General features: G+C 42.0%; 1 protein-coding gene across 2 annotated transcripts in view; it reads left to right on the top strand.

Annotated features, from left to right (window-relative positions):
• Positions 1–10587: 10587 nt before the first annotated feature.
• Positions 10588–26093, top strand: part of ATF7IP (activating transcription factor 7 interacting protein) — a 331366-nt gene continuing 315860 nt past the window's right edge. The window contains exon 1 of one of the 2 annotated variants that reach the window (XM_029590341.1): positions 10588–10766. The gene's annotated coding sequence lies outside the window, so the exon portion shown is untranslated. The remainder of the gene's footprint in view (positions 10767–26093) is intronic. The other variant, XM_029590340.1, reaches the window with a different exon arrangement.

Here is a 26093-nt window from a genome sequence, read left to right as displayed (position 1 = left end):
AGTTACTCTCCGCACTGGAGCTCTCCATACGGAATCGCTCTCCTTCTTTGACTGGAAAGGGCCATGCACCCTATCGTCCTGGGGTTACCCTGGTTGCAAGTGCACCAACCCCAATTTGACTGTGCATCCTTGGATCTCTCCCGCTGGGGCCCAGAATGTCATGGGAGGTGCCTTAAGGAAATCTCGCCTATCAATTGCTTGCCTACGACTCCGGTCATGCTAGGACTGCCACCCCAATATGCATCCTTCGGGGATGTATTTTCCAAAGAAGCAGCTGATATTCTTCCTCCACATAGGCCCTATGACTGTGCCATAAGACTGAAGCCCAATGCTGAGCCACCGAAAGGACATGTGTACCCTCTCTCAGCCATTGAGAATAAAGCAATGTCGGAATATATTGAAGAAAATCTCCAGAAGGGCTTTATCAGACCATCAAAGTCGCCAGCCGGCGCAGGCTTTTTCTTTGTGGGGAAGAAGGACGGTACCCTACGTCTATGTATTGATTACCGAGGTGTAAACGAAATCACGATCAAAGACCATTACCCCTTGCCATTAATCTCGAAGCTGTTTGACCGGCTGCAAGGGGCCAAGATATTTTCAAAGCTCAACCTGAAGGGGGCCTACAACCTCATTCGCATTCGGAGCGGCGATGAATGGAAAATGGCTTTCAACATGCGAGACGGCCACTTCGAGTATCTAGTAATGCCGTTCGGGTTGTGCAATGCACCCGCCATTTTCCAAAATATGATGAACGACATCTTGCGGGATCTGCTGTACAAGAATGTTGTGGTCTACCTGGACGACATATTAATCTTCTCCCAGGATTTGGACATCCACATTGCAGATGTCAAGCAAGTACTCCACCGTCTTCGCGAACACCAGTTGTACGACAAACTCTCTAAGTGTGAATTTCACAAAGACTCAATACCTTTTCTAGGCTACATAGTGTCGAAAGAAGGCTTCCAAATGGACCCTCACAAACTTGAAAGTATCAAGAATTGGTTCCAACCTACCAGCCTGAAGGCTTTAAGGAGATTCCTGGGGTTCAACAACTATTATCGAAGCTTTATAAAGAACTATCCTTCTTTAACCGTACCCTTGACTGCGATGACTCGCAAGGGTGCCAACGCTTCAAAATGGTCAGCGGAGGCCAATTCCGCGTTCGAGAAATTGAAGACTGCCTTCTCCACAGAACCGTGCTTGCGGCATCCAGACCCCAACAAGCCCTTTATCTTTGAAGTTGATGCTTCAGATGTGGGTATAGGGACTGTGTTGAGCCAAACAGGAGACTTGAAAGCCTTATGTCCCTGTTCCTTCTTCTCACGAAGATTTTCTTCAGCCGAGAAAAACTATGGGATCAGCGATAAAGAGCTCTTGGCAATAAAGCTTGCATTCGAGGAATGGCAGCCTTGGCTCGAAGGCGCTCAACATCAAATAACCATATTCAAAGATCATAAAAATCTAGAGTATCTCCGCCACGCACAACGTCTGAATTACAGACAGGCCAGATTATCCTTATTTTTCAATCGTTTTGATTTTGTGTTGAAGTTCCGTCCTGGAGATAGAAACACCAGAGCAGACGCTCCATCACGCTCTTTTCATTCAAAGGATGTGCCTGATGAGCCACAGCACATAATTGACCCGAAGAAGATCCTCTTGGCATCCACCCAGTTTGTACCCACTGGCAAAACAATCATTCCTAAAAGACTCAGGAAGAAAGTACTCTTTTGGGCGCATGATTCCAAGCTGGCTGGCTGTCCTGGCCAACGCCGTACCCTGCTCAAGATACAGAAGCTGTATTGGTGGCCTACTATCAAAATGGATACCTATTCCTACGTGGCATCCTGCACCAATTGTGCCAAGAACAAACCCGCTTCTGGACAACCATGGGGTCAGATGTAACCACTGCCAGTTCCGGAACGGCCCTGGTTGCACATCACTATTGACTTTGTAGTCGATTTACCCACTTCCGGAGGAATGAACACCATCTGGGTAACAGTGGATCGATTTAGCAATATGCCAGGGTATGCCAGGGAGCGCCACTTCATGGCGCTCCCTGGCATACCTTCAGCCTTGGAGCTTGAAAAGCTCTTCATAACGCACTTATTCCGCCTCCACGGACTACCTTCTCACATCATATCTGACCATGGGTCCCAATTCACAGCACGATTCTGGAGGGCCTTGTGCAAGTTGCTTGACATCTCTCTAGACTACACCTCAGCCTATCATCCACAGTCGAATGGCCAGACGGAACGGATGAATCGAACAATGAAGCAGTTTATTTGAGCTTATGTCACGTCCTGACAGAATAACTGGGCCGAATTGCTTCCATGAGCTGAATTCACCATCAACTCTCATCCAGCAACATCTACTGAATTGTCACCTTTTGAAGTGGTTGTTGGACGTTCCCCAACACCACCACTTCCACTGAAGCTCTCAGTGACATCCCCAGCAGCTCAATCCACTGCTGATGATATCCATAATCTCTGGGTTCAGACAAAGGACATGCTAATCAAAGCGAGTGACCATGCTAAGAAGTACTATGATGAGCACCATTCGCAAGCTCCAGTCTTCAAGCCGGGAGACAAGGTCTGGTTGTCAACCAAGCACCTCAGACTTAAACTACCCGCCTCTCGGTTTGCTCCTTGCTACGTGGGACCATTCCCAGTCCTTCAACGTATTGGCAAAGTCACCTACCTTCTGAAGCTACCACCTGGTCTCAACATCCGTAATGCTTTCCACGTTTCACTTCTGAAACTGCTCATATTCAGCGAATTTTCTTCCAAATCTCAGGATCCACCTGACATCAATGCAGAAGACGACTTAGAGTTCAAAGTCGAAGAGATTCTTGATGTTCGAAAAATTAGGCAATACTTTTGAATATCTTCTCTCCTGGGAAGGTTTCGGCCCCGAAGAAAACTCTTGGGAGCCTCAGACCAATATCCTTGACAAAGAAATGCTTCGTCAGTTCCACATCGCTTATCCTTCCAAACCCAAGCCTGGTACCCGAAGAGGAGATCACCCTTTGAAAGGGGGTACTGTTTCGACCGTCGCTGCCTGACGTCTCCACTCCGCCCACCTTACCTCTTTTGCGACTCCCTCTTTGGTTGATGGAAGTTTGGCTGCCGCGGCGTCATCTTTTCGACCTCCTCTGGCGTCCCCGGACAGACTAGACGCTGCCTTCCGCCCTGTTCTCATGAAGCCTAAGGGCGTGCATGCAGCGTGGCCCCGACTCAAGTACCAGCTGTGGCGTGAACCTCAGGGGCGTCCCTCTGAGATGACGTCATCCTCACCGAATATTTAAGGTCTTCGTTTTTGCTAGCTATTCCAGTTAGCAAAAGGGATTCCTCCAGGTATCGCTGCGGATGGGATTCGCTCTCTGCATATCTTGCTACTCTGCCTCCTCGGACTTTACCAGGGGTACCCGCTCCTCGGGGGCCTCGCTCTCTCTCTTGCTTTTCAGGTCGCAGTCTGGAACCGGTACTCGCTCCTCGAGGGCCCACGTTCCCATACCTGCTACTGAATACTACTTCTGCCAGGAAATCACCACTGCCTACAACACCAGTGAGTTACCATCTCTCTCTCAGAGCTTTCCCTGGAACCAGGTACTCGCTCCTCAAGGGCCTACTTCATTCCAGCCTCTGGGCTACTTCAAGAGACTATTGTGTGATTGTTAACATCGAGGTTCTGTTCCTGAACTCTGCATACTCTGTCGACTCACTATATTCAGTTTCTCTACAGCTCTGTCATCCTGGGTTCGCCGTTCCAGTGCCTGAGGGACTACAGCCCAGCCAGGCTCTTCCAGCTCACTACTGCCACCTCTGTCTCCCAACTCTGAGCCTGACCGGTGGCCCCTCTCGGGATCATCCCCCAGGGGTGTGGTCATCTGCCACCGGCCCAAGGATCCACCCACAATTATCACAAATAACACTCCCTTAGCAATCTAAACTTAACTAAGAACTCAACAATAATAAGATGAAGGCCACAGTCAGTAGTGAGATGGGGGACTTCCAGTCTTTTGTACTGAGTGTCACATGTATGATTTTTTTTTTTTTTTTACCAGCAAGTGAGAGGTTGTATGTGTGCATTCACTGCAAAGAACTCCTGGCTCTCAGATAATGATTCTGATTTCTGGAGGGCAGAGTGGCAGTCCTGGAGGAGCTGAGGTAGACAAAGAGGTATGTAGAGGAGACTTTCAGGGATATAGTAGGCAAAAAAAATAAGACCTTCAAGCTTTCCATTCAATACTGTACTATGACTTCCAGTTCATAACTTTGCAATCTCTCTAGGAAGCCCGAAACTCTGGAACTCCCTCCCAACTGAACTCAGAACTCAAGAAAACCGAAAAACTTTCAAAAAATATCTAAAAACATGGATGTTCACCAATGCATACCAACTCGCCCAATGAACAAAAACAACGCCAACCCCCTCCTGCCTAACCTTAAGAAAACTGAAACTCAACACAAGTATATACTAGAACAAAAATCGGAAATTTAAAAAACTTATCAACAAATAACTTGTATATAATGTCTATGTTAACAATTCATTTGAACCTTTTTGAAAACCTTGTTAACCTCCTTAACTTTGTAAACCATTGTATTTTTGTAAACCGTTATGGCGAAACCGAATGACAGTATATAAAACTCGATAAATAATAAATAAAATAAAAAGTCACATTCCAAAAATGAAAATAGAATACATTCTGCGCTTTATAATTCTTTTTGAACAGATTTCAAACAATTAGCAGACATTAAATAGCTAGCTCTACTGTCTAATGACATCCTTTAGAGAGAAAACATCCTCTGCATCACAGTCCAGCTACACAGTGCAGTAGCCGATGTTGTATATAGATGATTCTAAAACTGCTAAACCAACCAGGTATGAGCTGAAAGTCAGATTCCCTACACACAAGCAACCAATGACTTTTTCCGAGACACTTTTTAAATTGGCTCTCCAACCAAAGAATGTGATTTACATTGGAATAAAACTCAGGATAAGTAGGATAAGTTATGCCAACGCCCAATGGAATCATCCTAAGATTCAATATCTTTCTCCTATGCAATCACTGAACTTGTAAAAAAATAGTGAGGTTTACTCAAGTAAACTGACCGCATATAATCAGTAAGTTACATAATAGCCTCACTAGGATTGGCAGCTGTGACTGAAAAATAAGAAACAGCTTCCATACTGATCAAAAAAACCAAAAACAAAACTCAGTACTATTGGCAACTCTAAGCAGCAAATGAAATGTAAAATGTCTCAATTAAAAAAAAAAAAAAGTTATCTTGATATCCAGAAACTCTTAAATGGATTAGAACCTATTAAATGAAAGATACGATTTTTTTTTTTAAATGTAGTTACAAAAAGAGGAGTTATTAGTAACTGGATAGGCAGATATGGTATAAACAAACATAAAAGAAAGCCTCTGGTTATATACACGCCACACTGATAAAAAAAAAAAAAAAAAAGTTTGAGTTTACTAAACATTTATTCATGATTTGATTTCTAGTACATAGAAAAAATATTCCTTTAGGACTGAGATCTCTGAATTTCTTTATTTGTCCAAAATTAGTCTTATGTGACCAGGATGGAGGAGAAATCTGTATAAAAGCAAGTTCTGGTATTTATTAAAGGGAGCAGATACATTGAACCCCACTGCCTTTTCTGTTCACTAGGTCACATGTGAGCTCATATGCATATATCTGATCACAATTTTCACAATGCAAGAGAAACCTAAAGGAAAAAGATGTAATTAAAATCTAACAAAACGAAATAATCTGTAACAGAGCTTGAAAATATAAACAAAGTACAAGCAACAATTACAATAAACAAGGGATTTAGGCTGATCACTGTAGCCACTCACAACAGTGCAGTACTAATGACATCAATCAGTGACCAGCCCAGGTTGTTAGTAAATTTCCATTCCTTTATTGCTTTTGTCTGCTGCTAGGTTACAAAGAAATAATCAGGGTAAATCATTCCAACTGCAGCTTTTCCTGCATGATTTCACTAGTCTCTGCAGGACAGGCAAATAAAGACTCAGCTGTGATCCTGTAGGATTGTGTTTGCTATGTTTAAAGTCCACAATACACTTTGTATTTGCTTCCAGAGATCACAATCAGACATAGTTTAATCAGAAACTGTAATTCTTTTCTGAAACTGTTGTACTTCCTGAAGTGACCTGCCCCAAATACCAAGTCAGTTTCCAGAAACATTAAGCTGTAAGAATTTAAGGAGGAACTGATACTTCCTAGACACAGGCAGTAGATCTTACATATTAGGAATTTGTGCGTACACACACACACACACACAATTACAGATTAATGTTTAAAGTCTAATCTCTCAAAAAAGGGGAACAAAACAACCAGAGGCTGGTTGCTTTTGAAGTTTCCTCTCTTAGGCTTTATACTTCTTGAGCAAGGATTCCAGGGAATTTGTTATTGCTTGCTGTATTCTGTCCCTCCCTTATATCTATATCCAACTCTGTTCTCACACACAAACTCTCCTCTCCTTTAGGCCTATTGTTTATCTTTTTTTCTTGCAGCTCAGCTGGAACCAGTGCTCAGATCTTGGCATCATGAGCCTTTCTTTGCAACTACCAGGGGATTTTACTTCTATTTTAGCATATCCTCCCTAACGCTGTTCTTAGTCTGGTCATTGCAGCAAGTCCTGAGGCATGACCATACCTGGGAACATTTGATTTCCATTTAGCCTGAGACTAGTATGGATAAGCAGGGGTAAGATCAGGTGGGACGAGATGCACACAAACTTACTCTCGTGCCCACGCACATGCGTATGTTTACCTTCACTTTCACACATACGTTCTTACACTTTTACTTCTCATTCTCCCACATACACTCTCATAGGCATGTTTGCTCACTTACTTTGTTCCCTCTTCTACACACACGTGCCCACCCTCTCACACACATTCATTCATGCTCACTTCCCTTCCTCCTTCATAAACACAGACGCTCACTCATTCTCTTCCCCTTCCCGGAAACACCAGGAACAGCAGCCTCTTCTTTTGGCTGACACAGCCAACTGCTTTCCTCCTTTTCTGCAGCAGGAGCAGACACTGCCTATTTCTTCTTCCTCTCAGTCCATGAGACTTGATGTGCCTACTTCAGCCGCAGAAGCCAGATGATTCCCAGCAGCCCATGTCGCTCCATGTTCCTCCTTCAGTTGCGGGCCAAACCCTGCTTCCTCTTCTAATACTTTCTTCCCTACAGTCTATGCAGCTCGAAGCCCCTGCTTCTTCAGCCACACAGGCTCAAGGCTGCCCCCTCTTCCTCCCAGCCCCCGTGGCTCGATGCTCCTTTTCCTTCAGCCATGCGGGGCCAACACTGCTTCTTCCTGGGTCCCCACAGGTCTGCTTCTGCATGGTTTTCGAGTGTTGGCACAGAGACCCAGCAATTCTATTAGAATTCTGTAGTCTCTGCGCCAAATCCAGAGAGTGCCCCAGGTATGGGCAACAGTTATGCGCCAGGGCTCCTTTTGAAACCTATATCGTGGGCTCCAACTCCACTCACCAGCCGTCATCCTTATTAAAGGCCACAACTCCCTCCCTACCTAGGGGCTGTAACTGCTGCATTTACCACATCTTCAGTCCCAGTTGACTCAGGGTTTAGAAGTCCTGATTTGGGAACTAATGCAAGAACCCTCCACAATCCTGTCAAGTCCTTGAAATTACTCCAGAAACTAGAAAACCAGACAAAGGGAGAAAAATACAAAACAGCTTTGGTAAAAGCATCAGTACCAACTAACTATTCTATACTATATATCGAGATACAGAAGATTAAGAGATGGGACCAGAAAAATGTGGCAAAGAGATAGAGAAATACAATATTAGTTTTCTTAGGTGCCAGCAACCTGATTAAAAAAAGCTTCCAAGTGCATCTTGATTTATTTGTGTACATGGCACCTTACAAGTTCCAAAGGAAGATCACTTTGGTACAATATTAAGAAGGACACTAACAGTACACTTGAGAGACTGAGATCGTACCCAACAGATCCTGATTTAAGAGTGAAGTTGATTCCTGTTAGGATATGTGTAAAAGAAATTTGTTTGGAGACATGAGCTTGAGAGCTGCTCCAGGATTACTGCTATGTCTCTGTGTTGAAATTTAAACCCAGAGTTGACTCCAAAACTCCAAAGCATTTATTCCAGCACTAGTTGTTACTAGAATAACTAATCCAGTACTGAAACTTCTTCCCTGGCTGGGATAAGTGGCTTTACAATTAGTGTGGCATGCACTCTCTAAGAATAGAAAAAGTAGGGAGTCTAGAGTGAATGCACTTTCACTATCATATTAAATGTGGGTTTGTGTAAACAGACAATCCCCTCAAGTTATTTAAGTGTTGATTCTGGATCTAGTAGGGTGTGATAGGTAACTACCTCCCCAGTAATTTCAGTTACTTGACCAAGTGCCTCATAAAGCTCAGATTTCATTTAACATGTAAGTACGTTTTCATTAATTTTGTTTGAGCAATGCACATTTACAGATCCCCCATTTCATACCTCTTAATTCATCCTCATTATGAAGGTGATACCTACCTCCTCCACAAAGTTGTTCACCTCCATAAACTTCAGCAGCAGCAGCATCATGATAGTTGAAAGTCACAAAACAGCATTTGTTTGTGGCTTAGCAATTCAAGAGGTGCATAATTAGGCAGTTACCATATTTTATAAATTAGGAGGGACATAAGTAGGGAGTAGAAACTAGCACAGAAGTAAATATTTTCTACATGTTTTGCAGTACCAAAACATTAGCAAACATCAGTATTCATTTCTTTTCATCTTTCTTTACCCTCAAGAATCCTTGTTCGCCTGAAAGTCAAAAGGAGAGTCTCCTCCATGATTTAGATAACTTGCCTTGAGCTCAAATTTGCAAAGACAGTTATATATTCAGGTAGAGTTTGTAGGTCCTAAATGGCATTCTGTGAGAAGCAGAGGTTACGGACAAGGTGGCAGCCATCTTACCCCCTGCTTCAGGCTCAAAAACATTGGTTCTGTGGGGCACTCAAATCTACCGATATAAGCAGAAATCTGTCGCTCGGCAGCGTTGGGGCATGAGCCACTGGATTAGCCTAATGAGTTGTTTCATGTTCACATAGACTCCGGCATTTAAATCTCTGCTCTTGTCTTGTAGCATAATGGAAAGTTGCAGAACTATTCTAACAGTTGCTGAACACTGCCACCGTCTTATATACAGAAAGTGGACTTAACATGACACCACCCTACTGTGTGAGGCAGAGTTGTTTTACCACTTTAAAGTCAAGCTCTAATCATAGTGACATAACAGTGCTCTGCGGGGGGAAAAAAACTTGAGCGTTTTCTCAAATTATGTTGAAATGCAGCTTAAAGAAGTCTGGTAAAAGTAAACAAATCTTTAAATGAAAAGAAGCTTAAAGCCATTAGAAATATGATACATGAAGTGTTAGTACTTTGTTATTCATAATGTAATTCATGCACTTTCCCCAACTAGGACTACTGTTTTCAGAGTGTGGTCTCCTTTATCTTTTTCTGGGACATACTTTAACACCGCCTCATCATGTCCCACTGTTTTTACCACTCTCTTTTCTGCCTTACCTGCTCACAGCTGATAACAGCCTGAATCTCCCAAATGCGCTATTGTGCTTTAGGGAGCAAGATGAGTAGAAATAAACCTCATAAACAAAGAAAATAAAACAGAAACCTTTAAAAGCAAGATGATTATGGAAAATCATAATGAAAGAAAAAAAAAAAACAAAAACAGTAGCATATTGCTGTAATATTCCCATGTTGTGGAACATTTAAAAAAACTGACAAGATTTCTTAAGCAAAAAGAGAAATTGTCTTGTATTTCAGTATTGGTTTGTTACATGATTTTCAAATTTTATGCTTACGATTACCACCAGATGTTTTTACGTAGAATGCGTAGAATCTGTGGTGAGATACAAGCAAAATTTAACACATTTTAGAACACTAGAGCAGAAATAAATAAAGGTTCTATTTTTTTTAAATCTTTATATTTGATGACAGATGTCTAATAAAAAAAAAGAAAATTGTAGGTTGAACACTAAACTGAAAACAAACCTTGAGACAACTATATAGTGAAAAGTGTTTGAGTATTTTCTAAAAACAGAATGCAACAATATTTTTTTCAGTTTTATACATGAGATTATCTTCAAGAAAAAAAACAAACAAAAGACAGATAACCAAGCAAAATAATCCAGAACCATAATAGAATGACTCTACTTAACGCTTGACTTATGTTTATTCTTGACTTTTACGATGCAAAACAAGTTCTCTCTCCATTGAAGAACAACTGCAAGTCCGTTTAAAAATGCCTAGCCGTTGATCTGCAGACAGAAGTCGGCAGGATGAGAACAATGCTGTTCTACCTTAAAAAAAAAACCATTCTCGTCGGAACGTTCCACCACAGCCGAACAACCTTCAGCCAGCTGCGGCCAAGGGGGGTGTGCCCAACCGCCACTTTTTTTTTTTATTTAAATAGCTTCCCAACTGTTTTGCATATTAACGAACGGAGAACGCGCCATGGATTGGCCCACCGCGAGAGAGGGGCGTCTCCGCTTGTGTAATTTGCATAACGGACTAGCGCGTGCGGTGGGGGAGGAGGGGCAGACAGCTCAGCCGCCTAGTTTGTTTGAATCTCGGCAAAGAGAGAGAGAGAGAGAGAGAACGGCGGAGAGAGCGGAAAATACACTGGAGCCGTCGGAGGTGCGCTCGCCTACGGGAAAAGAAGGAGGTAGCGACGCAAGGGAAGGTAGGTTGTGCCTTTATTTCCAATGTAATATATAGCGCTTGAAAGCCGTTTTCTATGAGCAGGATTTTTTTTTTCTTTTGCCCTCCCCGACGGACGCAGCGGGCTGAGTTCATTCTTATGATTCGCTTGTGCGCATGCGGGTAGTTATTAACGTGATTGCAACAGCTGCACTGGAGCACGTGACCTGATGCACTGGTGTGGGACACCGGGCGGCATGCCTGACGCATGCGCTGTGTATTTCCCGCTCCAGTTGGGCGCCATTTAGTGGATTATTGTTGTGTATGTGGGGTTTTTTTTTTTTTTTTTGTTTTGTTTTGGTACCATGAGGTTTGATGAAAAAGTTGTTGTAAGGTGATTGAAAATGTTTAATTATTTTTAGGTATTTCAGGTTGGCAAGAGAGGTAGGCAAATATGTACTTTTATTGGAAAGTATGAATCAGGGCAATGAGTGTAAAAGTTACTTTTTGTGATGGAAGGAAAGCAACCTTTCATTTTTTGTTTAATTTAGTTAACCTTGTAATTCTGAACTATTTTTGAAGAAACAAATACAGTATTATGTTTACTAATTTATTTGATTTATAATCTGGATTGATCAAGGTATTTTCTTTTTAAAAATATAAATAATTTAGTAATCAGTTTGAGAAATGTATAGTTTTTTAGAAACTAATCTTTTTTAAGCTGCTTCCAGTGGAACGTGGTAAGTAGGAATAGTGAATCCTCTGAACAATCCAGTCAGAGCACCTTTTTAGTATAATTTTAAAGAAGGTCTTTTGATGCATTAATTCATAAAAGAACCTTTTTTTGGTCCTAGACCTAAAGATAAATCATATTTAGTCTACTACATTATGCTGAATCCTGTTAAAATATATATGTTTATATTTGTATGAACACATTCTTACAGAAATAATTTCTCAAAGAAACAAAGATATATTTTTTGCAGCTTTAATGATGTAACAATAGTGGAAGAATATCAATACAACCATAAATATTTAAGAAAAGGCTAGTAGATGAGAGATATGTAGGCATTTGGATGAAATGATTGAAAGTATTGACACAAATCCTAACATCATTTAGTGCCCTATAGCAGGCTTAATATTTTTTTATTTTAGATTTTTTTTTCTGTTTGAAATTTGGTAATTGGTTCATGTTTCAAGTTATACTAAGAACTTGGGTCAATCTTTTCCCGCCCCCCCCCTCCCTTTCTCAATAACTACCCAAGATGTAGTTTCTAAATGTTTATAGGCTTTCTTATATGAAACAAGTCCCTATAAATTATGCACAACTTATAGGCTTTTTTCCAATCCCTTTGTGTCATATTCTTCTTCAAGACAGATGCATGCCATCTTTGTGCACTCACTTAATATTTTACAGTTAAAATGCGGAAAATGTAGTTTAATTTTATTTGTTCTGTAGATATGTCATATTTGACCTTTTTGCATAGGAATGCACTCACAATTTGTATTTTATGCCTAACTTTTGCAGTTCCTGAATGTTCAATTGTGTTACTCTACTGTATTTCCTGTCATGTGATTATTTATGAACTGAGGCAGGATTCAGGTATGTTTGTTTATGCCTGATTGCAGTTAAGTACTCCCCAGCTAGTAAATTAGATTTTAATTTTTTAAATTAAATTGTCATCTTTCCAAATGATTGAACAAACTTGCCTACTTGGTATAAGCCATATAACATTTGAAAAACTGTGTACTTTGTATGTTTCTTTATTTGTAATGATATTTTCGTGCAGGATTCTTAAAGTAATGATACTGACAATTCCTCTAAATATCAGCTTGTCTGTCTGCTCTTTTTTTTATCCTGTTGGTCTTATTCCTAGATCTCCTATTTTTAATTTTCCTAATACATGAGGTTTTAGGAAATAAGCCACATTCTCTTTTTGCATATTCTGTTAATTGGGAACACAAATCTGCCATCATTTTCTGTTATAGCTAATTCTGCAATGTAATGGTTTAATGTGGTTCTGAGGAGGATCTGTACAGCAGCATTTTGATTAACTAAGATTCCCAATGGTAGCACTCTTAAGTAGAAGGAACTTATAAAAGCCCTTTGAATACATACTGTGGCTTCAGAATTATGTATTTAGAGCATAACGTAGAACAAGTGCTGATGCTTTTTATTTAGAATATTATAGGTAGTACTGCTGCTTTAAAATATTGCAACACTTTGTGTAGCAAAGAGATTTTGCTCTCAAAAAAATGGCAGATTATGTTAACCATACTATGTGTCATTTTAGTTCTACAACCTACAACATTTTGCTAGATTACATTTGAATAAATGAGTATTGTTTGAATGATAATACTCATCTAACAAAATACAATAATATAGGGAAGATAGTGGAGTTAGGAGTGATGACTAAAGGAAGATGGTATATGTTGATTTAAATATTTGTATATGTAGTATTTGCTTAGCAAATGAATGAATAAAATTATTTTCCAAAATATGATTTTTATTGCAGAGTGGACCAAATTAATATATCCCAGTCTTCATGTTTCATTAATGCCTTGGTATTGCTCTTCCATTCTTGCTTAATCTTTTTATTAGAGTAAGTATATTGCATGCATCAGAAGAAAGCACATGTTTACTTTTTTAAACATGTGCATTAGGAAATATCTCCATAATGACATGTCTCACTAATCTATCTAGTATTTGAACAAGTGAATCTTTGACTTCTCATTCAGCAGTATAGCTCGCCCACAAGCCAAAACTAATATGGCTGAGAACAGTTCAGATTATCAAAAAATGCAGTCCTCAATGAAAAAAACCCCAATTTTATATAAAATTAACTGAATCATAAATGTTGAAAGGAAAGTACTGTCTGTTAAGGTTATTGCTTGCTCACAGTTCTAAGATAAGAATATAGTGCTTGACATTACTGGATGTGTAATATGGCTTGCAAAAGCTATAAGGAAAGTATTTGAGCTAATCAGTTATATTGAGAGTAATTTTATAGCACACAGTGATAAAGTTCACAAACATATGCTTCAAGGAAGCAATTTTGAAAACCCTTGGGTAACTGGCACAGTACATGCGCAAGTTACTTTTTACAACGTTATACCTGCTGTGTGCGGGGTAAGCTACGTGCATGCTCTTTTTAAAATGAAAAGGTATGTGTGTAAGTTGCATCATTCCCCCCCCTCCCCCAACTCTGGAACATCTGTGTGTGTAAAAGTGCACATGAAACTGGGGTTTTGTGTGCACTGGCTTCCATTGATTTTCAAAATACCATTAAGCGCACAAAACAGGGTTGTATGCATATTAATCACTTTAAAAATCAAGATCATTGAGTGCTGGGTATGTTATTTTTAGATCTGAAATGAAAGGGGATTTCTCCATATGTAAAGAGGGTGATGTTAAACATGTAAACACTGGTGTTCCCTCTTATGTATAATATACATAGAAACACTGTTAACTGTTTCTAGTTGAGGTGCCAAGTTAATGTATTTTCTAGAGCTGCCCATCAAAGACTTAAAAGTTTGTTTTACTGAATATGTGCAGGACTTCCTGTTGCTTCTTTCAATTCCCAATTAGCTAAGCAGGGAGAGAACTCCCAAATGGGAGGTGGGTGGGTTTGTGTGACTGAACTACTTGTCTTCAGAAAGCACTTATATATAGATGCATAATTTTACTTTCTTTCAGAACAAGCAGTTAGACTATTACGCAGTTGGAACTTTATAGCTTAGGGTTGTCTTTATGCAAGTGGAGCAAATGAGACAGTGACCAACAGACGAAAAACATTTTTGTTGGGGATAACCCTGTTTTACAATTTTTTTTTTAAAGAGAGAGAACCAAACCAAATTCCTAAAAGAGGGAAATAGGTTTGGATTGTCCATCCTCTGTCCTCTTGGAGAACTGGGAAATTTAGTATTTTGCTCAAACAGGATGGTATTTAACTTCAGATTCCAAATCTATGAGCAGAGATAGACAAGGTGGTTTTTCATCTTTTTATTTTTATTTATTTTTTTTATATTCTGACATTCAATCAAGATATTGGTTTACTTTCAGGTACTGTAGGTATTTCTCTATCCCCAGAGAGCTTACAATCTAAGTTTTTGTACCTGAGGCAATGGAGGGTAAAGTGACTTGCCCAAGGTCACAAGGAGCAAGAGCAGGACTCGAACCCTGGTCTCCTGGTTTGTAGTCCACTGCTCTAACCACTAGGCTATTTCTCCTCCCATGATTTTCATGAATGTTTATCTGTAAACTGCTTAGACGGTATATACATTTTTAAATAACTAGCCCATCATCAAAGGTTGTGTCCTGGTGATGTGAATGTGTGGACTGACCTCCATATTTCAGCTTTGCAAATCTCTTCAACGGAATTATACTTAAATTGGTAACTAGCATTTCCATCACCGTAACATGATGGACCTTCAGATATCCCTCTAATGTCAGTTCTACTAGGGACTAACCGAAGGAGATGAAATCTGCTACCCAATTGGAAATGGTACACTTTGTCACAACTTTGCTAGCTTTATTGGGTTAAAAAGAAACCAACTTATTGGCCTTTCTAAAGGTTTGCGTCAGCTCCAGATAGAAATCAGCAGCTCTTTTGTAGTTTGAAGTATGAAGGATTACTTCGTCCTTATGGGCATACTGTTTGTAGAAGAATGTTAGTAGCATGATTAAAGAATTAAGATGTAAGTTGGACACTACACACTACATGGGACGCATGCAAAGTAAGCAATTAGAACTTGGACCTTGTTCATTTTGCAAGCTGAAGTCACCACTAACAGAAAAAACAACATACTATGTCAAATATTTGAGTTTTTAAAGCTCAGAGAGCTTTCATGAACTAGTTGAGCATGGTACTAACATCCCATGACACTATGGGAGGCTTCATTTAAAGTAAGTTCCACAAAAATCTAACAACTAAAGGCTGTACAGAAATAAGTTTCTTTCTACATGGTGGTAAATTCTAGCTGCACAGTGATTAATCCTAACAGAGTTATTTACTCCACTGAATGCTAAAGTTTTAGTAATTCATCAAGTGACTCATTTCCATGATTTAATCTAGTGGAGTTTAGTATTTATAAATAGCAGATTGGACAAATGAGTAAGGCCTAAACAATCCTACTAAAGCTTCTATCATTATTTAATAAGGCTCCATACCAATAAGCTATTTGACAACCCACAAGTCCAAGTCACTAGAAGATACTGAATCCAGAGTGGGGAAAAAAAGAAAAGGAGCATGATCTCATATTTTCCAAACAGCAAATTGAACAACCCTTTAACGAAGGGAGAATTTAACAAACCATATTGAAAGAAACCAAATCACAGAGCTAATGGGCCAAGACTGAACATCCTGATAAAGAAGAGAAAAAGTTTACATGGAAATTGGAGCTTAAAAGTAGCCCAAGTTTCATGACTTGATCATGACACTTCCTTTGTCTTGACGGAATGACTTTTGCTTACATCAAGGATGATGTATTTTATTACTAATAAAGAACATCTTTGTTAGAATCCAGTTTGTCTATTTCTTACAAAAGATACCAAAAGAATACCTCAAGTTCTGGAATTTCACCCTGTAACAGTTCCAAAAAGTTGCTCAAACTTGTCGTTTCGATGTTTATACAGCTTGTCGCTCACCTGGTTGAACATCTTCTGGTTTGACCATGGGAAGATATATCATAGGTTGTAGATAGCTTGTCATTTTTCTAGAATCCTTAAGACTTCCAATAAATATCTCTAAGTGTAACCCTTAGTGTGGTGTATTAAATCCTGAAGACAACAATCTTATGTATATCTTCAGGGCCTGCTCTGGCTAGCTATTCATTTTCACGCTGACTCTTAATCCTTGGGGGAGACTCTTTTTATGGGGGGAAGCTCTCGCTTATGGCCCAGATGATGAAAAGAGGTCGCCAGTGTGTGTGCTGTAATTTAGGTGTTTCTTATGAGGTGAGAGACTGTAAGAACTCCCAGGCCTGGGTGTTAAAATAAAGCTTACTGATTTTTAAAGTCAAATTAAAGTCCATTGTCCAAAACGAGTGTACATCTGACTAGTTACAGGGTTTCTTTCTTTGTGAGTAGGTGTTCTTATTACAGACCTCTGGGTAGAGCCCATGGTGATTTTAAAAGAACTTACTCTCCCAGCTGCTGTGCTTTGCAAAAATTCTACCTTTAGAAATCTCCTCCATGGATACTCAGCCTGTCCTGTTTCCTTGGGAGGAAAATCCAGATGGGATCTCCTTCTCTTGCTCTTCCTTAGATTCAGTTGTTTGTTCTCTTTATCTGTTACTTTAGGTGATTTCACTGGTGGAAAAATCTGGGGTCTAGGCTATTCACAGCACTACAGTCCCAGAAAGGGGATCCAAAAACCTCCCCACTACTTTTTAGTCCAAAAAATACTTTTAACTCCTAATGTGGATAGCTTCTCTGCCCTCACTGTTTACAGCTTGATCCATCACTGGTGCTTGCCTACCTAGCGAGTAGAGCAGGATCTCAGGTCTTTGGTTCCCTGAAGAGAGCCCCTTGCCCCCTTGCCCTGCCTCTGGCAGGGAGTGCATGGTGAGGCCTCTTCTAAAAGAAAACGTCTTTGGGCAAGGCTGGGAGACCCTACCAGATTGTGGAAAAAAATACCTGTTGCCTCTGCAGCTCCTCTCTCTAACTGATCCCCTTGTGCTCCCCCCCCCCCCGAGTGTTAAAATGGCTGGGCTAAATACTGCTTAGTCATCCACTCAGAATCTCCAGGTGGGGGGCACTGAAAGGGTATGGATGGCTCCTATCTAAGTGTGTTTGAGTTTACGGATACAGGGATAGTGGCATCTAGTGGCCAGATCTGATAGGGGTGTCGCATAAGTAAACTAGGAGATGGGATACTGGACAACTTGAGAGAGCAATAATCTGGGGATTTAATTTTTTAGGTTTATTCTCCAGTAACTTCATTTATCCCAGGACAAGCAGGATGCTAGTCCTCACATATAGGTGACATCAGTAATGGAGCCCTATGTACGGAAAAACTTCTATCAAAGTTTCTATGAAACTTTTGACTGGCACCAGAGTGGCTACTGAGCATGCCATGATATTCCCTGCCACAGGGGTCTCCCTTCAGTCTTCTTTTTTTCGCGGAGCCGTTAGCCTCGCGGTTAATCTGGAGTGCTGAGGTGATTTTCACAGTCTACAAAACTTTTCAAAAAGTTCGGAAAAACTTCCACCGCAAGGGTCTCCCTTCCGTTCCATCGCGGTTTCAGTTTTCCCCGAGTTTTCGTCGGTTCCATACCGAAATTTTTCCTCACATTGCCGTCGACGGCTGTCCGGCAAAAATGGCCTCGGGTTTAAAAAAATGCCCGAATTGTGCGAGAAACATGTCCATTACGGACCTGCACCAAGAATGTGTTCTTTGCCTCGGCGAAAAACACGACGTGAAGTCTTGTCCTTTATGTGCCGAAATGACATCGAAGGGACGTCGGCTCCGGATGGAGAAGATGGAACATCTCTTCAAGATTCAATTGCTTTCATCGGCATCGACGTCTGCCCAGTCATCGCCGGCAAGATCGATAAGGCAAGTTGTGCTGAAACGATGACTTCCAGGTGAGGCAGGAGACGCTTCTACTCCTCCCCCTCGCCATCATCTAAGGCGTCCACCTCCGGCAGCGAAAAACATAAGGAGAAGCATCGGCATTGACAGCACGCCACCGAGCCGGTGCCCACTGAGCCATCGAAGGATGCGGCATCCTCCGCTAAGAAAGCTCGGACGAGTCCGGAGGTTCCAAGGCCTATGGTACCGGGGCGATCCCCACCGATATCGGTATCGCCATCGCCGCCTCCCCCATAGCTGCTCTGATTCCATCAGCTATGCGGGCGGAACTTGACGTGTATATCCGTCAAGCGGTGCCATGCCAGCCATCGACACCGATGTCGCCATCGACACCAGCTCCGATGCCTACTGATCCATCGACGCCGCTACAGCCATCGATTCAGCATCCGATGCCCGCATTGCCTCGCCCGATGCCTTCACCGGTTACTCCATCGGTGCCACCTTCGAATTTCACGGTTCTTCAACCGCTGATGTCTAAACTGGATGCCCTTCTCGATGCCATCTCGAACAAACCCAGAGACATCCAAGAAGAACCGGTTCCAGGACCTTCAGGAGTTCCCAGGCCTCATCAGCCTCGTTCTCCATTACTTCCATCGATGCCCACACTGCCACTGAGGGTGCCAGTTATACCAAGGTCACCAAAAGACACGGGCACAGACACAGACGGAGTACTCATCAGAGGAAGACATACTGTCTGAACCATCTCCTCCTGAGGACCGTAGGAAGTCTCCTCCTGAAGATTTATCCTTATCAAATTTTGTGAAGGACATGGCGGACACCATCCCCTTCCAGTTACATGCAGAAGTGGATGCCAGGCAAAAGACACTGGAGGTCCTACAGTTTGTAGACCCTCCCAAGGAGATTTTGGCTGTGCCGGTACATGAAGTTTTACAAGAACTCCTGTACAGAATGTGGGAACACCCCGGTTCACTGGCAGCGGTCAATAAGAGGTCAGATGCCACTTACTTAGTCCAACCAATACCTGGATTTCAAAAAACCCAGTTACCTCACCAGTCAGTGGTTGTAGAGTCTGCCCAGAAGAAGGCCAAAAGACTAAAGTCTCATGCCTCTACACCACTGGGGAAAGGCAACAGGTTCATGGACAACTTAGGCCGCAAAGTCTTCCAAGGTTCTATGTTGGTTTCTCGTATTGCATCGTACCAACTTTTTATGAACCAATACCAAAGAAATCTTTTGGAAGCAAGTACAGGATCTAGTACTTACCCTTCCTGATCAATATCAGGAACTATTCCATCAACTAGTGCATAAAGGCCTAGAAGCAGGCAAACATGAAGTCAGAGCCACCTACGACAGTTTTGAAACTGCAGCACGACTCTCCGCTTCTGGTATAACAGCACGTAGATGGGCCTGGCTTAGGGCATCCGATCTCCGGCCTGAGGTACAGGAAAGGCTAGCAGACCTTCCCTGTTTGGGGGATAACCTCTTTGGTGACAAAGTCAAAGAAGCAGTTGCAACAATTAAGGATCATACTGAGACGCTTAAGCAGCTCTCTTTACTGCCTCAGGAGACTCAACCCCCGGTTAGAAGACCTCCTAGAAGAGATATAAGGCGCCCTTACTACCGTCAGCGCCGATACTATCCCCCATCAAACCGGACAAGACCTTCTCGCCCAGCTCAACGTCCACAAGCTAGGCAAAGGCCTGCAAGTCCCCAACCGCCTCCTCAAACTGCCTCAACATCAGGTTTTTGAAAGAAATCGGAGAGCAGCAGCCACCCCACCAACCCACTTCCACACCTACCCGTAGGAGGTCGGGTAACCTATTTCCATCATACCTGGACCTCCATAACCACAGACCAATGGGTTCTTTCCATAACAGCCCATGGTTACCGACTAGATTTTCTCACTGTACCAAAAGAAAATCCACCACTCTCATCTTGGACAGTGAATCAACATTCCAAAATTCTACAAGCAGAATTATCCACCCTTCTGAGAGCCAGGGCCATAGAACCAGTTCCCGGCCCTCAGCAGGGCAGAGGATTCTACTCCCGCTATTTCCTCATTCCAAAGAAAACCGGAGGCCTTGGTCCCATCCTCGACCTCAGAAATCTCAACAAATTTCTCAAAAAAGAAAAATTCAGGATGGTATCGTTAGGCACCGTGCTACCTCTCCTTCAAAGAGGAGATTGGCTCTGCTCTTTGGATCTTCAAGACGCATACGCTCACATTCCCATCTTTCCTCCACGTCGCCAATACTTGCGATTCCTGGTCAAAGGTTAACATTTTCAATACCAAGTGCTACCATTCGGCCTAGCCTCAGTACCTCGAGTGTTCACAAAGTGTCTGGCAGTAGCGGTGGCACATCTTCACAAACAAAAGGTGCATGTATTCCCTTATCTGGACGATTGGCTCATCAGGAGTCAGACAAAAGAAGGAGCTCTCAAATCCCTCAAGCTCACAGTCCACTTGCTTCACTCCTTGGGATTTCTCATCAACTACCAAAAATCCCATCTCACACCATCTCACCTACTACAGTTCATAGGTGCAGATTTAAACACCATCATAGCAAAAGCTTTTCTTCCAAGAGACCGTGCTCAAACACTTGTCCTCCTGGCACACTCTCTCTGAAATCAATCTCAAGTTACAGCTCATCAGTGCCTCACCCTACTCGGACACATGGCCTCCACAGTTCACGTCACTCCCATGGCCAGATTGACCATGTGACTAATGCAGTGGACACTCAAATCTCAGTGGATTCAAGCCATTCAACCATTGTCCACTCCCATTCAGATAACGCAGGAACTACATTCCTCTCTCCTCTGGTGGACATTAACGAACAATTTGCTCAAAGGTCTGCCTTTCCAGCAACCAGTTCCACAAGTCACATTAACTACAGATGCCTCCACCTTAGGCTGGGGAGCACACATTGGTCCTCTCAAGACCCAAGGGACTTGGACAAAAGCCGAAGCCTCTTTCCAAATAAACTTTCTAGAGCTTCGAGCTATACGTTATGCGCTACATGCGTTCAAGGACTGCCTTTCACACAAAACTGTTCTGATCCAAACGGACAACACAGTAGCCATGTGGTACATCAACAAATAAGGGGGGACAGGTTCCTACCTCCTTTGCCAAGAAGCAGCCCAGATTTGGGACTGGGCCCTAGCACACTCCATTCGTCTACGAGCCACTTACCTAGCAGGCATCCGCAACATAATAGCCGATCGCCTCAGTCGTCAGTTCCAACCACATGAGTGGTCCTTGGATCCAACGATAGCAACCAAGATCTTCCAACGCTGGGGTCAACCAACAATAGATCTCTTTGCATCCCATCTGAACTACAAAGTGAACAATTACTGCTCCCTGTTACAACAGGAGAACAGCCTACCAAAGGACACCTTTGCTCGCCATTGGAACTCAGGCCTGTTATACGCGTATCCACCGATACCACTCATAACCAAAACTCTAGTGAAGTTGCAACAGGACAAAGGGACCATGATACTCATAGCCCCATACTGGCCTCGTCAAGTATGGTTTCCCACACTGCTAGACCTCTGTCAGGGATCCAATTCACCTGGGGGTAGCTCCCACTCTCATAACTCAAGATCAGGGTCAGTTGCGCCATCCCAACCTTCAATCCCTATCCCTGACAGCATGGATGTTGAAAGCTTGATCTTACAACCACTCAACCTTTCAACTACCATATCTCAAGTGCTTATAGCTTCACGTAAACCTTCCACTAGAAAGAATTATTCCTACAAATGGAAACTGTTTACTTTGTGGTGCACTCAGAAATCTTTAGATCCCTTCACTTGCCCCACTACCTCATTACTAGATTACCTATACCATCTTTCAGACTCTGGTCTTAGTACTTCATCTGTAAGAGTACATCTAAGTGCTATCTCAGCTTACCACAACAAGCTGGGTGACGCACCTATCTCTACACAGCCTCTCGTTAGTAAATTTATGAAAGCTTTAACTCACCTAAAACCTCCACTTCATTCCCCAAGCATACAATGGGACCTGAACGTGGTATTAGCCAGGCTCATGCGTTCTCCATTCGAACCAATCGATACCTGCGACCTTAAATATCTTACATGGGAAAACTGTATTCCTCATAGCCATTACATCAGCTAGAAGAGTCAGTGAACTACAAGCACTTGTCACATACGAACCTTTCACAAAGTTCCTACATGACAGAGTGGTCCTCCGTACTCATCCCAAATTCCTTCCAAAAATAGACACGGAATTCCACCTGAACCAATCTATAGTTTTACCAACATTCTTCCCAAGGCCTCACTCTCACCAAGGAGAAAGGGCCTTACATACCTTGGACTGTAAACGTGCACTATCCTTCTATTTAAACCGCACTGCAGTCCAAAGAAAGTTCAGTCAACTATTTGTATCTTATGATCCAAACAAACCAGGTAAAGCAGTGAGTAAACATACTTTGTCAAACTGGCTAGCAGACTGCATACAGTTTTGTTATGAGAAAGCAGGCCTTACTCTCCAAGGGCGAGTAAAAGCACATTCAGTCAGAGCAATGTCAACCTCAGTAGCACACCTTCGCTCTGTACCTATTCTGGACATTTGTAAAGCAGCAACATGGAGTTCTCTTCACACCTTTGCAGCTCACTATTGTTTAGACAAAGAAGGAAGACAAGATTCAGCCTATGGACAATCTGTCTTAAAGAACTTGTTTCCAGTATAATCCCAACTCCTTCTACATCCAACCTGCTGTGATCTTCGGCTGATTCATTTCAACAACAATACTTCACTGTTGCTTCACTACAAAATGACTCAGCCTCTAGCTTGCTAATCACCCATATGTGAGGACTAGCATCCTGCTTGTCCTGGGATAAAGCAAGATTGCTTACCTTTTAATAGGTGTTATCCCAGGACAGCAGGATGTAGTCCTCACGAAACCCACCTGCCACCCCGCGGAGTTGGGTCCGAAAAGTTTTATTATTTTATTTTTGGCTAACGCTAATTGCTACAAAACAGACTGAAGGGAGACCCCTGTGGCAGGGAATATTATGGCATGCTCAGTAGCCACTCTGGTGCCAATCAAAAGTTTCATAGAAACTTTGATAGAAGTTTTTCCGTACATAGGGCTCCATTACTGATGTCACCCATATGTGAGGACTACATCCTGCTGTCCTGGGATAACGCCTATTACAAGGTAAGCAATTTTGCTTTTCTTATACAAAGTGGTTGGAGTCAGTCTGGAAGGTGGCTACTAAAATAGTCATGAAGGGACAGACTTAAAGATCTAAATGCATATACCCTAGAGCAGTGGTTCTCAACATTTTTTCAGTCGGGGCACACCTGACAGATGGTTCTCACATACATGATCATTACAATTTATGGTGGAAATAAAAAAAAAAAAAAAGCCCCATATTACTTTTATTGTTAAGAATGACACAAGGGAAAAATAAGAGTATTGTCTCTGAACATACTATATAAATAGTAAACCTCCCATACTAGAACAGCACCAGCTTCTAGCACTCAAACAGTAACCATCTTACCTAAGAAAAGGCAATACTGAAAATATTACATCAGGCCTTAAAACTCCAATACTTCTATTAGGAAAATGGAACAAGCCAGGCTGCTATAGAGCCCTACCCAGAAACTACACACCAGCAGAATCCCTCACCTCAATTGCATATGCTGACCCTCACCTAATAGAGACCATAAGTAGAAGCATGCAGATAAAATCTGAACTAGAAACCGCAGCAAGCCAGAGTCTCTGTATGCAGGGTAACAAAGGAAAAAGAGAAACATCACCAGTTCTCATGAAATATAAAAATAGCAGTAAAACCATACTAACAAAAAGAACAGATTATTTTAAAACTGATCCAATTAAAAACTCATATCAAAAATTTCTAGACACCAATACAATATTTCAAAACAGCAGCTACAAAGACCCAATAATTAAAAATTAGGAGGAGAGGTTGTTTACAAATTTCTCCTTTTCTCTAAGTCACACACATGTTCGCTCTCTCACTTACATAGGCTCTCAATCACACAAATACACACAGGCTCTTAATCATACATATACGTGCTCTCATACATACAGGTTCTCAGTCACTTACATAAATGCTATCTCTCACACTCACTCGCTGCCGCTAGTTTAGTGGGGAGTTGGGAAGTAACAGCCGCCTCATCTTCCAGCCCTCGCGGCCTTAAGAAAGGAGTCCCATTGGCCACAAGGGCAGACTTTGCTTCTTGTTGTGCTTTGAGTCGGCACTGCTGCTCTTCTTCTGGCTAGCTCTGCAGAGACTTTACCTAACAGGGTGTCCAGCTGCTGCTCTGCACTTCCTCTTCCGGGCTGCAGGGGTGGGAAGAAGAGACCATGCTGGTGCCACTGACTCCAGCTCTCCTGCTGCAATCTGCTTGGGCAGAGGAAGAGTTCCATTTCATTGGAGCAGGAAGAACAGCTGGGACAGCGGGGGACCGGGAAGTGGCAACTCACCTGCGTGTGCCTGGTGACACACTGGTGTGTTGTGACACCGCTGCCTTAGAAAAAAGGGGAGGAATGATAGAGATCTTTAAATACCTCCAAGGTTTCCTTGCACAGGAGGTGGACCTATTTCAAAGGAAAGGAGGCTTTACATTGAGGGGTCATGGGAATAGGATGAAAGGGGTTAGACTCATGAGAAATCTAAGGAAATATTTATTTTCAGAGAGGGGGGGTTCAGCTTCCCTGTCAAGGTGGTAGAAACAAAAAATAGTATCTGATTTCAACAAATCGTGGGCTAAATGCAGAGGATCTCTGAAGGAGTGATAGGAATTGTAAACTGAATTAGTTGGTGTAGATGGGCAGACTAGATAGGCCATACAGTCTCTTTCTGCCATCACACATCTGATTCTTAAAGAATTATTAACTGCTTGCAAAGCAGAAATCTCACTGTTTACATCCTTATGTTTCACAAATTAAGTCCTGCAAATTCATATCATGGGCAGAACATTTAAGTCTCCTATAATCTGGAGTCCAGTCTTTCCAAACCCCTATGCAAAGCTACCTCCAGCTTTTAGAAAGGGCAAACCAAAAGTTTTTCCATTGTAGCTGGGGTTTCTAGAGCAACACCCTTTGCTTGAATACTGTAAGAAGGGGGTGATATCATCAGAGCAGATGTCTGGCTTCTTATTGGTGAAGTAGGCCCTTCACTAGCAAATTCACTGAAGACTACTGCAGCTGTTTACTCTTTGGTCACGGAGATTCCACAGCTGGTGACTCTCCTGCATTACTCAGGTCTGTACATACTTGACTGAGTTGGTGGGGGGATGGGGTAATTTAATTCTCAACTCAAAGAGCTCAGCATCCTTAGCTTCATCCAAGGATCTGCTGAAGTGCCTGCATCAACTGCCCGTGCACCCGCTAACATTTCCACACGTCTGGATAGTTCAGCTCAACTAGGAAGGGTTAATCTTTACACTTACCCATAAGAATGATCCTTGAAGACATTTTTGAATCATGAAAAAGGAACAAGCAATAGTAGAGAACTCAGTGATATACCTAGTTGTCTGTCATTTTAAAATTAATTTTTAAACTCAATTTTATATTCATATTTAAGTGGAAAGGAAAATAACCACTAGACAGAAAAAGCATGCTTTCTCACATGTAGAAAGTGGCTCAGAACTCAAGAGGAGCTTCAGGAAGCTTAGTCACAGATATTAACATGATTGGGTAGTAAACAGTTATGATTACCTTAAGGACATGCAAGAAACCTTTCATCTAAAAGTGCCTGATAGGAAAAAATTGAATAATTTTAAATCCAGTTTTCCCTCAATATTTAAAATATGTTCCATATTGTCAACT

This window comes from Rhinatrema bivittatum, chromosome 2, assembly GCF_901001135.1.
Source record: "Rhinatrema bivittatum chromosome 2, aRhiBiv1.1, whole genome shotgun sequence".
Classification (NCBI taxonomy): Eukaryota; Metazoa; Chordata; class Amphibia; order Gymnophiona; family Rhinatrematidae; genus Rhinatrema; species Rhinatrema bivittatum.
This window is presented reverse-complemented; position numbering and strand designations above follow the sequence as displayed.